Consider the following 12,621-nt stretch of genomic DNA (forward strand, 5'->3'; position numbering starts at 1 on the left):
TAGTTAGTTAGTTAGTTAGTTAGTTAGTTAGTTAGTTAGTAGTTAGTTAGTTAGTTAGTTAGTTAGTTAGTTAGTTAGTTAGTTAGTAGTTAGTTAGTTAGTTAGTTAGTTAGTTAGTTAGTTAGTTAGTTAGTTAGTTAGTAGTTAGTTAGTTAGTTAGTTGGTCCAGGACGCGGTTTTCCCTCATTTTTTAATATTTAAGGCGACCCTAAAATCAGTACCTAGGGAGTGCAATTCGAACAAAAGTCGTTGATTAAAGACAGGGGTTCAAAAACCTCCAACAGAACACTTAATGTTCAAATTTTCTAAAGAAATCCTTAAATCAATTTTCATTATAAAAACTTGTTAAATTAAAGCATCTGGTCACTTTCTGCAGTTTAACTTTTGTTTACATTATGTTATTGTCATATAAACATGTTGACTTTAACTCTTTATCAAATGTTGCTAAACATTTCGAACATTTGCTAAAAAATGCCCACAGAAAAGCAAAACAAAAATTCACCACCAGCTAAAGCCACACTAAAATAAACAACAATAAATGCACACTAGTAAGAGGAGAAACAACAACAAACACACCACCGCTTTTAACAGCTGTAGCAGAGCAGCACAGCACAACACAAGTGTTACATTTTAACAAATTCGAACAGTTTTTAACAGACGTCTAGTGAAAACGGTGGTGTAACGCGGATGAACGAAATAGAAAAAATTTTGTATTTTGAAAAGAAAAAAACAACAAAAACCAAATTAAAATAAAAGAAACATATTGAAAACAACAATTAAAAAAGTAAAAAAAAACATATTTTATGAAAATGAATTAAAAAAAATTAACAAAAATTTAAATAAAAGGTGATTAATTTTGAAAAGAAATAAAAGTTTAATTAAAGAAAATTATTTATTATAAAAATTGTTTATTAAATTTAATTTGACAGTGAGTTTAGTTTGCAAGACAATTTGTTAGTCTTGTGCTTCTTCTTGTTTAATACGGCCTGTTGCTTGATTAGAATTTTACTTTTTTTTTGTGTTTGTTCTTTGCTTTGTTTTCTTTATGGCGGTGCATTCTGAGTTTGTGTGTGTATGTATGTTGAGTGTGTTTTCAAGTTAAATGAATGATAAATAGAAAACAAAGCAAAAGAATTAGTGAAAGAATAATGAAAAGAAGATAAATAATATGAAAAAAGTGTTAAAATTTAAGAGTGAGATTAAGTCAATACAACATTTTATAAGAAAAATATGAAAATTTTTAAAAAAGTTTGTTTTCAAATTGAAAAATTTTATTGAAAATAAAAGGAATTTTTAAAATATAAAAAAGAAAAATGTTAAATAACTAAAGAAATGAGAGAAAATTTTTAAAAATGTAAACAAATTTTTGTTAAAAAGAAATTTAAGAAAAAACACGATTTTTAAACAAATTGAAGAAACTTGTGTAAAACTGTGGTGTTTTTTTCTGAAATTTAAAAAATTTTGAAAAATAACTGAGAAAAATTTTAAAAGAAAATTTTAATATTTGAAACTGAAAACAAAATTTATGGAAATTTATAATTTAATTGAAAATTAAAAAGAAAATTTAAACAATTTTGAGTTTTTTTTCAAAATTAATAAAAATTTTGAAATAAAATTTAAAAAATTATCTTAAATATTATAACAACTGTAAACAATTTATAAAAATTTGTGGAATACTGCTTTCAAAAGTTAAAAATATTAGTAAAGTTTTGATTGTAAAACAATTTTATCAAAAATATTGAAAATAGTGACAAAATTGCAAAATTTTTATAATAAATTTATAAAAACTTAATACAAAATGAAAAATTTTGAAAAACATTGTGAATAAATAAAGTGTTTAATTGAAATTTTTGGAATTTTTATAAAAAAGTTTAATCAAATATTGATTAAAAAAAAAATTATAAGAGTATTATAAAAATTGTCGATATTTTTAGATTCAATATTTAATTTTTAACATAATTTCTTAAAAAATTTCAAAAACTAAACGATTTTCAAAATTCAAGTTTTCTAAAAACCTTTTAAAAATACAAATTTAAACTAAAATCTGAATAAAACAATTACAATTTTGAGATAAATTATTATATGTAATATTTAAAAAAGTATTAAACAATAAAACAGTTTTAAAAAAGTGTGATTTTAACTTAAAATTTTACAAAAAAAAAAAACAAATCTTATTAAGTATCTTATAAAAAAAACTTTATGAAAAATTTAAAATTCTTCGTAATTTTTTTAAAAAAATCTATAATAAAAACTGGATTATAACTTTCTTTCGAACTGAATGAACATATTTTCAACAAGTTTTCTAAAAATGCCGAAAAGTTTTGAAGAAAAGTCAAAACTTAGGTACTATATTACAGTTTTTTGGGGATTAAGATTCTTTAAAATTTTAATACAATCAAAGTAATTCTCCATTTTATTTCAATTAGTTTGCAACTTCTAAACTTTAACACCAATCTTAGCAAAACTTGGAATATTAATAGAAGTGTGTTAATAGAATAAATAAGTTAAACTTTTCGAATATATTTAAAATGTATTGTTAAATTTAACACAAATTGAGTCTTAATGTGTCAAAGTTGCGTATATGTACTACGTATAACTCCAATATATCTTAATATATGAATAAGCTTTTAGAAATTTTCATGATTCTGAGAAATCATTTTAAAAATTACACCTATTCTTGTTATTTTACACAAGTTCTGACATACTTTTCATTGCAAAATTTCAAAAAATAGCTATTTTCTAAAAAATTTTAAACATTTTCGAAACTTCAAAACTTCCAGCATTATATCTCTATGGAACTTGGCCTTTAGATAGTGTAGACGTTAAGCTTACAGAATATGGATTTATTAATATACTTAGGCTATGTATATACACACGGTTGTCAGATCTTACAACGTTGGCAGAAAAACGTTCAACCGTGTGAACATGAAATTTTTGTCTTTCAACGAAGTCAGAAAAAGCATTGTCAGTACATATATTATAAAACAATAACATTGTTAGACATTTAACAATTGTGTAAAGCCGTTGTGTTGCCATTGTCAGATAATTGTCTGACAAAGGATAAATGACAGATAAATGTTTTCTATTGGCAAGACTGTGCATTAAAAGAACATACCTATGCAGCTAAAATAAGATACAACAATCTGACAACAATGTGAACTGTGTGACAATTGTCTGGCAATAAATTTGTAAGGTTTTCTTACAATCGTCTGAACTGACAATTTACCTATTGCTAACAATTTGTCATTGACAGTGCATTGGCATCACAGATCTGCCAACGTTGTAAGATCTGACAAATCGTGTATACGTACATAGCTTTAAGAGAAAACTTTTTTGACTCAGACTATAGAGCAGAATATAGACTAGACTATAGACTAAACTATAAACCAGACTATAGACTAGACTTTAGACTGTAGACTAGAATATAGATTAGACTATAGACTAGACTGTAGACTAGACTATAGATTAGACTTTAGACTGTAGACTAGAATATAGATTAGGCTATAGACTAGACTGTAGACTAGACTGTAGACTAGACTATAGATTATACTATAGACTAGACTATAGACTAGACTATAGACTAGACTATAGACTAGACTATAGACTAGACTATAGACTAGACTATAAACTATACTATAGACTAGAATATAGATTAGACTATAGACTAGACTATAGATTAGACTATAGACAAGACTATAGAATAGACTATAAACTAGACTATAGACTAAACTATAGACTAGACTATAGACTAGACTATAGAATAGATTATAGACTAGACTATAGAGTAGACTATAGACTAGACTATAGAGTAGACTATAGAGTAGACTATAAACTAGACTATAGACTAGACTATAGACTAGACTATAGACTAGACTATAGACTAGACTATAGACTAGACTATAGACTAGACTATAGACTAGACTATAGACTAGACTATAGACTAGACTATAGACTAGACTATAGACTAGACTATAGACTAGACTATAAACTAGACTTTAAAATAGTCTATAGACTAGACTATAGACTAGACTATAGACTTGACTAAAGACTAGACTATAGACTATACTATAGACTATATTATAGTCTATACTACAGACTAGAATATTGTTGAGTTGGAAACTAAAATCTTTAAAAAACTTTAATATTACAACAATTTTCACAAATTTTTTATAAATCTTATAGTATAAAAATTGTTTAAAAACTCCAAATTCAAATTTCCTTTCCAAATCTCTTAGAATTCCAAGAATTTCTCTTAAACACTTCTTTTTATTTTCATGAAATTTTTTTGTATAAATTACATAAAATTACTTTTAAATTATGGATTTACATAAAAACACACACCAGAAAACATAAAAGCAATCAAAACTCATAAAAAAACTACTTTAACAACAATTTAAGGACGTGCCAAGCATAAATTTAATTCTTGAAAAGAATGAAACTCCTTAAAACAACCAAATTATCATTTCAAACATCTCTGTTTTTTTCTACAGTGTAAAAAGTGCAGTGACACCAAAAAAAAAACCAACAACAAAAGTAAACACCCAAATAAAAGAAAGAGAAAAACAAAAGAACTTATAAAATCAAAACTGCCAAAAAAATAAGTAACAACAACCAAAAAAAGAAAAATTCTATAAAAAACCTAAAGGCAGAAAGAAAAAACAACAAAAAACACGACATATTAAACAAAAACTTAAAAAAGCAACAACAAAACAAAAAGTAAAAAAAAAAACAACTTCAGCAACATAATTCCAGGAAATCAAAAACAAACCAACAACAAATCAAACACAGTGTTTAAAAACAACAACAACAAAAGAGTAAAACAAACTTAAAATAATAATAACTACTAAAATACAACAAATATAAAGTTTTAAACCTTAATTCTTAAAAACAACAACTACAAAAATCCCCCCAAAAAAACTACAAATATTATTATTATTGTTATTGTCTTTGCAATTGTAAAAGACTGTGTGTTCTTTCTTAAACTCAATTATCATTGAGAGACAAACCAAAAAAAGCAAGAACAAAACTTAACAACAAAAACAACTACAACAACTGCTTAACATATTTCTACTTGCATTTTGCCGCCAACTGTATTATAAACACATTTTCTACTACTTTTTCAAACTAAAACAACAACGACAAAAAAACCAGAACTTTAAACAAAAATCTTAAAAAAAAACAAAAAGCAATAAACTAAAAGTTGCTACAAAACATTAAAATAACCAACAACAACAACTAAGACCATAAAATTGTAACAACAAAACTCCTTTATATATTTTGGGTTCCTTGTTATAAAAAAAAACAGCACATTTAATTTTCAACTTCTTCTTGTTGTTGTTATTATTGTTGCTCTTAACAGTGTGCAATTTTTTTCTTAAAAGAGTGTGTGTGTGTGAGTGTTTTCTTTTACCAGACGTCATCTCATCTTTAAAATTTTGCATCATTTATTTTAAATTTTTGGCTCCATTGTGCGATTCTGTTTCTACTCTACTTCTTTTGTTTGGCTGTTATTGTGGATATAAAATTTTATTACTGCTGGTATGTTGTTGTTTCTTTTACTTTTTTTTTTTTTAAGAATTAAATTCTTTTTCTTGTTTTCATTATTTTAAGTTTAGAAAATATTATGCACTATAGCAATAATGGAAAAAAAGGTTCAAATAAAAATTTACATGAATTTTAATGGGAAATTTACTTGTGAAGAAATAAAAAAAAAACGAATTATTAAGAATACAGGGGAGAGAAGTTTAACTTTTAAGGAAAGGGGAAATGTTTAGAAAACTAAAGAAGAAATGTAATTCAACAATAATTTTTTAGAAAAGGTCAACTATAGACTAGTCTACAGGGTAAACTATATACATATATTCATATTGACTAGACTACAGTCTAAGCTATAGACTAGACTATAGACTAGACTATAGACTAGGCTATAGACTAGACTATAGACTAGACTATAGAGAGGACTATAGACTAGACTATAGACTAGACTATAGACTAGACTAGACTATAGACTAGACTATAGACTAGACTATAGACTAGACTATAGACTAGACTATAGACTAGACTATAGACTAGAACTATAGACTAGACTAGACTAGACGATAGACTAGACCTATAGACTAGACCATAGACTAGACTATAGACTGACTATAGACTAGACTAAAGACTAACTATAGACTAGACTATAGACTAGACTATAGAACTAGACTATAGAGAGGACTATAGACTAGACTATAGACTAGACTATAGACTAGACTATAGACTAGACTATAGACTAGACTATAGAGAGGACTATAGACTAGACTATAGACTAGACTATAGACTAGACTATAGACTATACTATAGACTAGACTATAGACTAGACTATAGAGAGGACTATAGACTAGACTATAGACTAGACTATAGACTAGACTATAGACTAGACTATAGACTAGACTATAGACTAGACTATAGACTAGACTATAGACTAGACTATAGACTAGACTATAGAGAGGACTATAGACTAGACTATAGACTAGACTATAGACTAGACTATAGACTAGACTATAGACTAGACTATAGAGGACTATAGACTAGACTATAGACTAGACTATAGACTAGACTATAGACTAGACTATAGACTAGACTATAGACTAGACTATAGACTAGACTATAGACTAGACTATAGACTAGACTATAGACTAGACTATAGACTAGACTATAGACTAGACTATAGACTAGACTATAGACTAGACTATAGACTAGACTATAGACTAGACTATAGACTAGACTATAGACTAGACTATAGACTAGACTATAGACTAGACTATAGACTAGACTATAGACTAGACTATAGACTAGACTATAGACTAGACTATAGACTAGACTATAGACTAGACTATAGACTAGACTATAGACTAGACTATAGACTAGACTATAGACTAGACTATAGACTAGACTATAGACTAGACTATAGACTAGACTATAGACTAGACTATAGTCTAGTCTATAGTCTTGTATAGACTAGTCTATAGTCTAGTCTACAGGCTAGATTACAGACTAAATTATAGTCGTGACTAAACCATAATCCAGACTATAGTCTATACTATAGGTCAGAATGTAAACTAGGCTATAGGCCATACTGTAGATTAGACTATAGCTCGGAATATAGACCAGATTATAGTCAAGAATATAGATTTAACTGTAGTTCAATCTATAGCCTCGACTATAGTCAAGACTTTTACTGTGATTTTCCTCAATTTATTTACTAATTAAAAATTTTAAACAAAACTATTTTAAATGTCTTTAGGCCTTAAAAATTTATCTGCTATATCTCTTTAAGATATGCAATTTTAGGGGCAGCATTTTGTGCCCACCCTCTTTTACACTTGCTTTCACGTGCATTTACTTTTTCCCAAAATAAATGTCTCTCTAGATTTGAAAATTTCTATTAAATAGCTATTTTTAAAATTTTCTTTTATTTGTTTCTAAATAATAAACATTTTTAGAGAAAATATAAACAATTACTTAAACATTGTTGTCTTATTTGTTGAACAAATTAATCATTTGTCGTAGAGATAGACATGATGGGGGGACCTGGTCGGTAAAAAAAAGCCCAAAAACAGCTTATAACACATGGTAATAACAAATGATTGAATATCGTCCGATACCTTCAATTACTAATTTATTTATCTAAATACGTTGATGTTTATGTTATGTATTTGTAAGATAAATAAATAGAAAGAAATTTCTTTCTATTACAATTTCACTTTCACTTACAGAGACTTTTGGAAAGAAAAACATTACCTGATAATTAACTTCACTTTACTTCACCACAAAAGTTTAAAAAAAGGGCTACGGGTACTTAATCTAACAAATAAATTTGTTTTATCAATTAATGGTGTGTTGGGGACTTTAAAATTCTGTTTCTATTGAAATTTCTATTTTCAATCTGCGGCTAATGCTGCAGTTTTCTTTGTTGACAATGATTTGTCATTGATTTTTTCAGTTTTTTTTTTGTTTTTTTTCGATCAGCATCATTTCCTTCTGGTTTTTAGTTTTTTATTATTATGTATTTTTCTATTTAATGTCAACATGACTTTTTGATTTTATTAGTGTGTGTTTTTATTATAGTTTTTACTTTTTTCACTCTGTTTTGTTATAAAATTTTACTTCTTGTCATCTGATTTTTTGTAAAGTTTTTTTCCTTTAACTTTTTCAATACTTTTTTTTTTGTTTATTGTTTATTTTAGTAATATAAACATCCGAAATACTTGATGACGACGATGACAATGTTGTTATTATATTGTTGTTGATTTGTCACTGTGATGTAACATTTTCATTTGTTGGTTGCATGTAATTGTTTGTAGTACAAAATACTTTCTAAAAAAAAATCTTTTATACAATTCCTTTCCCTTTTTTTGCCGGAACGAATTGAAAAAATAAACAAAATTTTCGTTTCTAAAATGATTTTTTTTGTAAGAGTTCTTTAATGTTGAATTGTTTAGAGGGGGAGGTAATGAAAGTGAAAATTTTGTATTTCCAAAACATTCACATGTGCAACATATGTTGCCTTAAACTAACCACACATAATAATCATATGGCTGCTTAAAGCATATTACATGTGTGATATTTAGCTGGAAGTTTTAGGAATATGTCACACATATTTAAACTCTTGAAAATAACACAATTTTTTTGTTTTATTAATTTTTTGGTATTATTCTAAAATAATCTATGACTGGTCTTTTACAATTTTAAATAAAAAACCTTGAACTGAAATTTTTTTAATACCAAATCCTAGTCTAGTCTAGTCTAGTAAATCCAAATCTAGTCTATAGTCTGGACTATAATCAAGTCTATAGTCTGGACTATAGTTTAGTCTATAGTCTGGACTATAGTTTAGTCTACAGTCTGGACTATAATCAAGTCTATAGTCTGGAATATAGTTTAATCTATAGTCTGACCTATAGTCTAGTCTATATTCTGGACTATAGTCTAGTTTGTATTCTGGACTATAGTCTAGTCTATAGTCTAGACTAAAGTTTAGTCTATAGTCTGGCCTATAGTTTAGCCTATAGTCTGCACTGTAGTCTAGTCTATAGTATGGGCTATAGTCTATAGACTGGACTATAGTCTAGTCTATAGTCTGGACTATAGTCTAGTCTATAATCTGGACTATAGTCTAGTCTATAATCTGGACTATAGTCTTGTCTATAGTATTTATTATAGTCTGGACTATAGTCTAGTCTATAGTGTGGAATATAGTTTAATCTATAGTCTGGACTATAGTCTAGTCTATATTCTGGACTATAGTCTAGTTTGTATTCTGGACTATAGTCTATAGTTTAGTCTATAGTCTGGACTATAGTTTAGTCTGTAGTCTGTACTGTAGTCTAGTCTACAGTCTGGACTATAATCAAGTCTATAGTCTGGAATATAGTTTAATCTCTAGTCTGGACTATAGTCTAGTCTATATTCTGGACTATAGTCTAGTTTGTATTCTGGACTATAGTTTAGTCTATAGTCTAGACTAAAGTTTAGTCTATTGTCTGGACTATAGTTTAGCCTATATTCTGTACTGTAGTCTAGTCTATAGTATGGGCTATAGTCTATAGACTGGACTATAGTCTGGACTATAGTCTAGTCTATAGTCTGGACTATAGTCTAAGTCTATAGTCTAGTCTATAATCTGGACTATAGTCTAGTCTATAGTATGAACTAGAGTCTGGACTATAGTCTGGAATATAGTTTAATCTATAGTCTGGACTATAGTCTAGTCTATATTCTGGACTATAGTCTAGTCTATAGTCTAGACTATAGTTTAGTCTATAGTCTGGACTATAGTTTAGTCTATAGTCTGGACTATAGTTTAGTCTATAGTCTGGACTATAGTCTAGTCTATAGTCTGGACTACAGTCTAGTCTATAGTCTGGACTATAGTCTGGCCTTTTGTCTAGACTATAGACTAGTCTATAGTCTGTACTATAGTCTAGTATAGGCTGGACTGTATTTTGGCCTATAGCCTGTACTTTAGTCTAGTCTATAGTCTGGTCTACAGGCAAGACTATAGTCTGAACTATAGTCTAGTCTATAGGCTGGACCTTAGTGTAGTCTATAGGCTGGACTATAGTATAGTCTTTATTCTGTACTATAGTATAGTCATTAGTCTGGACTATAGTCTTGTCTATAGTCTATATTATAGTTTAGTCTATAGTCTAGGCAATAGTCTAAATTATAGTCAACTCAATAGTCCAGAATGTAGTCCAGTCTATATTCTAGACAGAAGTCTGTAGTATCTACAGTAGTCAATTCTATAGTCTAGCCTGTAGTGGAGTCAATAGTCTGTTCAATAGTTTGGATACAGTCTAGTCTATAGTCCGGTTTATTGCCTGAATTATATTCTATACTATAGTCTTGTTTACAATCTAGTCTATTGTTTTGACTGTAGTTTAGTATATAGTCTAACCTGCGATATAGTCTAGTATTTAGTCTGGACTCTAGTTTAAAGTCTTCTTCAAATCTTGTTCTACAAGAGTTTAAAACTTTAAGTAAGTTCTGCCGTTTTCAAATCTCACAATAAATAATAATTCCCCTTAATAAATTTTACCCCTTTTTATTAGTTCTACACTTACAATTTTACAGCCTATATGTAGTTGTTTGGTAGAATGGTACAGGCCCTCCCTCATTGAAAACACATGTGTTAAAGATTTTATTTACAAAAAATTATACATTTCAAACAGGAAGTTTATATAATTTTTTTTAAGAAGATTTTTTATTTTTTTTTGCTCAGTTCCACAACGTAATAGTCATTATTTGCCTTAAGAATCAATTAAAATATAATTTTATGTCCATGTTTATGTTTTCTTAATGGTTGTGTTGTTTTTAAAAACGTATTTTTTTCATTCAGAACAACTTGTTGGTTGGTTGGTACTTCTAAAGATTTGAAAAAGTGTTGAACTTTTAAATATACATTTATTATTATTTTGTTTTTTGGTTCTTTAGCTAAATACTTTGTTTTGCAAAAATTTGATTTTAATGTTTATTTTTTACCTTTTTAAGTTTTTTTTTTTTATTTCAAAATTTATGGGCAAAAATTTTTGTTTCGAGTGTTTGCTGGACAGACAGAGGGACGGACGAAGGGAAGGACGGACGGACGGACTTGTTATTCTTTGATATTTTTATTTAAATTTATTAAGTTTGTTGCAAATTGTTGTGTTATACTTAATAGTACTTTATTGTTTTGATTTTTTTATAAGTGTAGGTACTTAATTTAGCGTTTTTTAAAGAAAATTTTGTTTGAAATGTTTGCGTTATTTTATAGTTTTTTAAATTTATGAAAATTTATTGAGGTTTTTTTAAAAGATTTTGCAATAGTTTTTCTTCAAGCATTGAAAAAATAATAAATTTTCTTAAATTATAAAGCTTTTTAAAACTTTCAAATAGTTTTTAATTAATGGATGTTAAATTAACTTGATTTAGAAGATGATTTCATTTTAATTTTGTGATAATTATCAAGATTTTGTTTAAAAACTGATCAAATTTCAACATGTTCAACTAAACGATCGGTTAAGCTTTTTGAAAAGCTTTTAAAGCTCATTTAAATATTGACCCCTTTGAAGGTGAAATGACCTTGCTGCTTATTATAACAAACATTATTTAATACTTAGTAGCCCTTAAGCTGTTACAGATTTGTTAATAAATTTATGTAATAAAATGTCAGACAAAAGATCCACTTTATCATAAAAAAAACTCAAAAAAAAAGCTCTCAAACTATCAGTTGCAACATCATTAAAAATGTCATAAATCCTCCATTAATATTAGAATTAGGTTGAAAAAGATGTTTTCAAACTCCTTTTATTACATATTTCCATATTATAAGTTTTATAAAGAAAATTATACAATTTCAAAAGAAAAAACAAAGCGTACACATACAAAAAAAATGTTATAATTTTTAACAAATTTTGACAAGGGTTTCAGCCCAACCCCAAAATAAAAAGATTACTAAATTTTAATTTGAAAACTTGAAGATGCATCCATCGTCTTCAAAATGCATAATAATGATTATTCAATACAACTATAATTAAAACTTATAAAAAAAGAGCTTTTTTTAAATTTAATGGAATCAAAATATTTAACTTTAGGCTGTTGAATAAAATTTGAAAATTATAACATGCTGTGTAATAAAAGTGGATGGACAGACGGATGGATGGATGGACAGACAAACAGACAGACGGACCTCTCAAGTGGTAAAAAAAACTACAGTTATTTGTGGTAAATTTTAAACGTTACATCAAATCTTCAAAATAAAGTCTCCAATTCAAGGTTAACAATGGTAACAACCATTTTTTTTTGTAAATTTATTTTTAGGGGGCTTTAACTTACAACATCATTTCCAATTCAATCAAACATTAATAGTTGGCTTTTTTTTCTTTATTTCTTCCGTTACAAAAAAAAGCTGTAAAAACAATTTAAACTAAAATCATAACAGTGAAAAATCTACATCAATCATTTTAAAGTGTTTTTTCTTCTCCAAACTGGCGGTTTATTTTCTTTCTTTTATACCAAAACAATGTTGACATCATCATCATCATCAACATTCATCTACTATATTAAAGTGTCAGCACTTTGGCATAAAATGTCTCTAAA

At 27.3% G+C, this 12,621-nt stretch overlaps 1 long non-coding RNA gene across 1 annotated transcript; it reads left to right on the forward strand.

Moving 5' to 3' along the window:
- Nucleotides 1–574: 574 nt before the first annotated feature.
- LOC119611047 lies at nucleotides 575–4,612 on the forward strand. The gene is made up of 2 exons (XR_005232034.1): nucleotides 575–846; nucleotides 4,345–4,612. It is a non-coding gene; the product is annotated as an uncharacterized LOC119611047 (long non-coding RNA).
- Nucleotides 4,613–12,621: the final 8,009 nt, after the last annotated feature.

The sequence above is a fragment of the Lucilia sericata genome, unplaced genomic scaffold (assembly GCF_015586225.1).
Source record: "Lucilia sericata isolate MDLA Ls3-8-SP2 unplaced genomic scaffold, ASM1558622v1 Contig001346F_arrow, whole genome shotgun sequence".
Lineage (NCBI taxonomy): Eukaryota > Metazoa > Arthropoda > Insecta > Diptera > Calliphoridae > Lucilia > Lucilia sericata.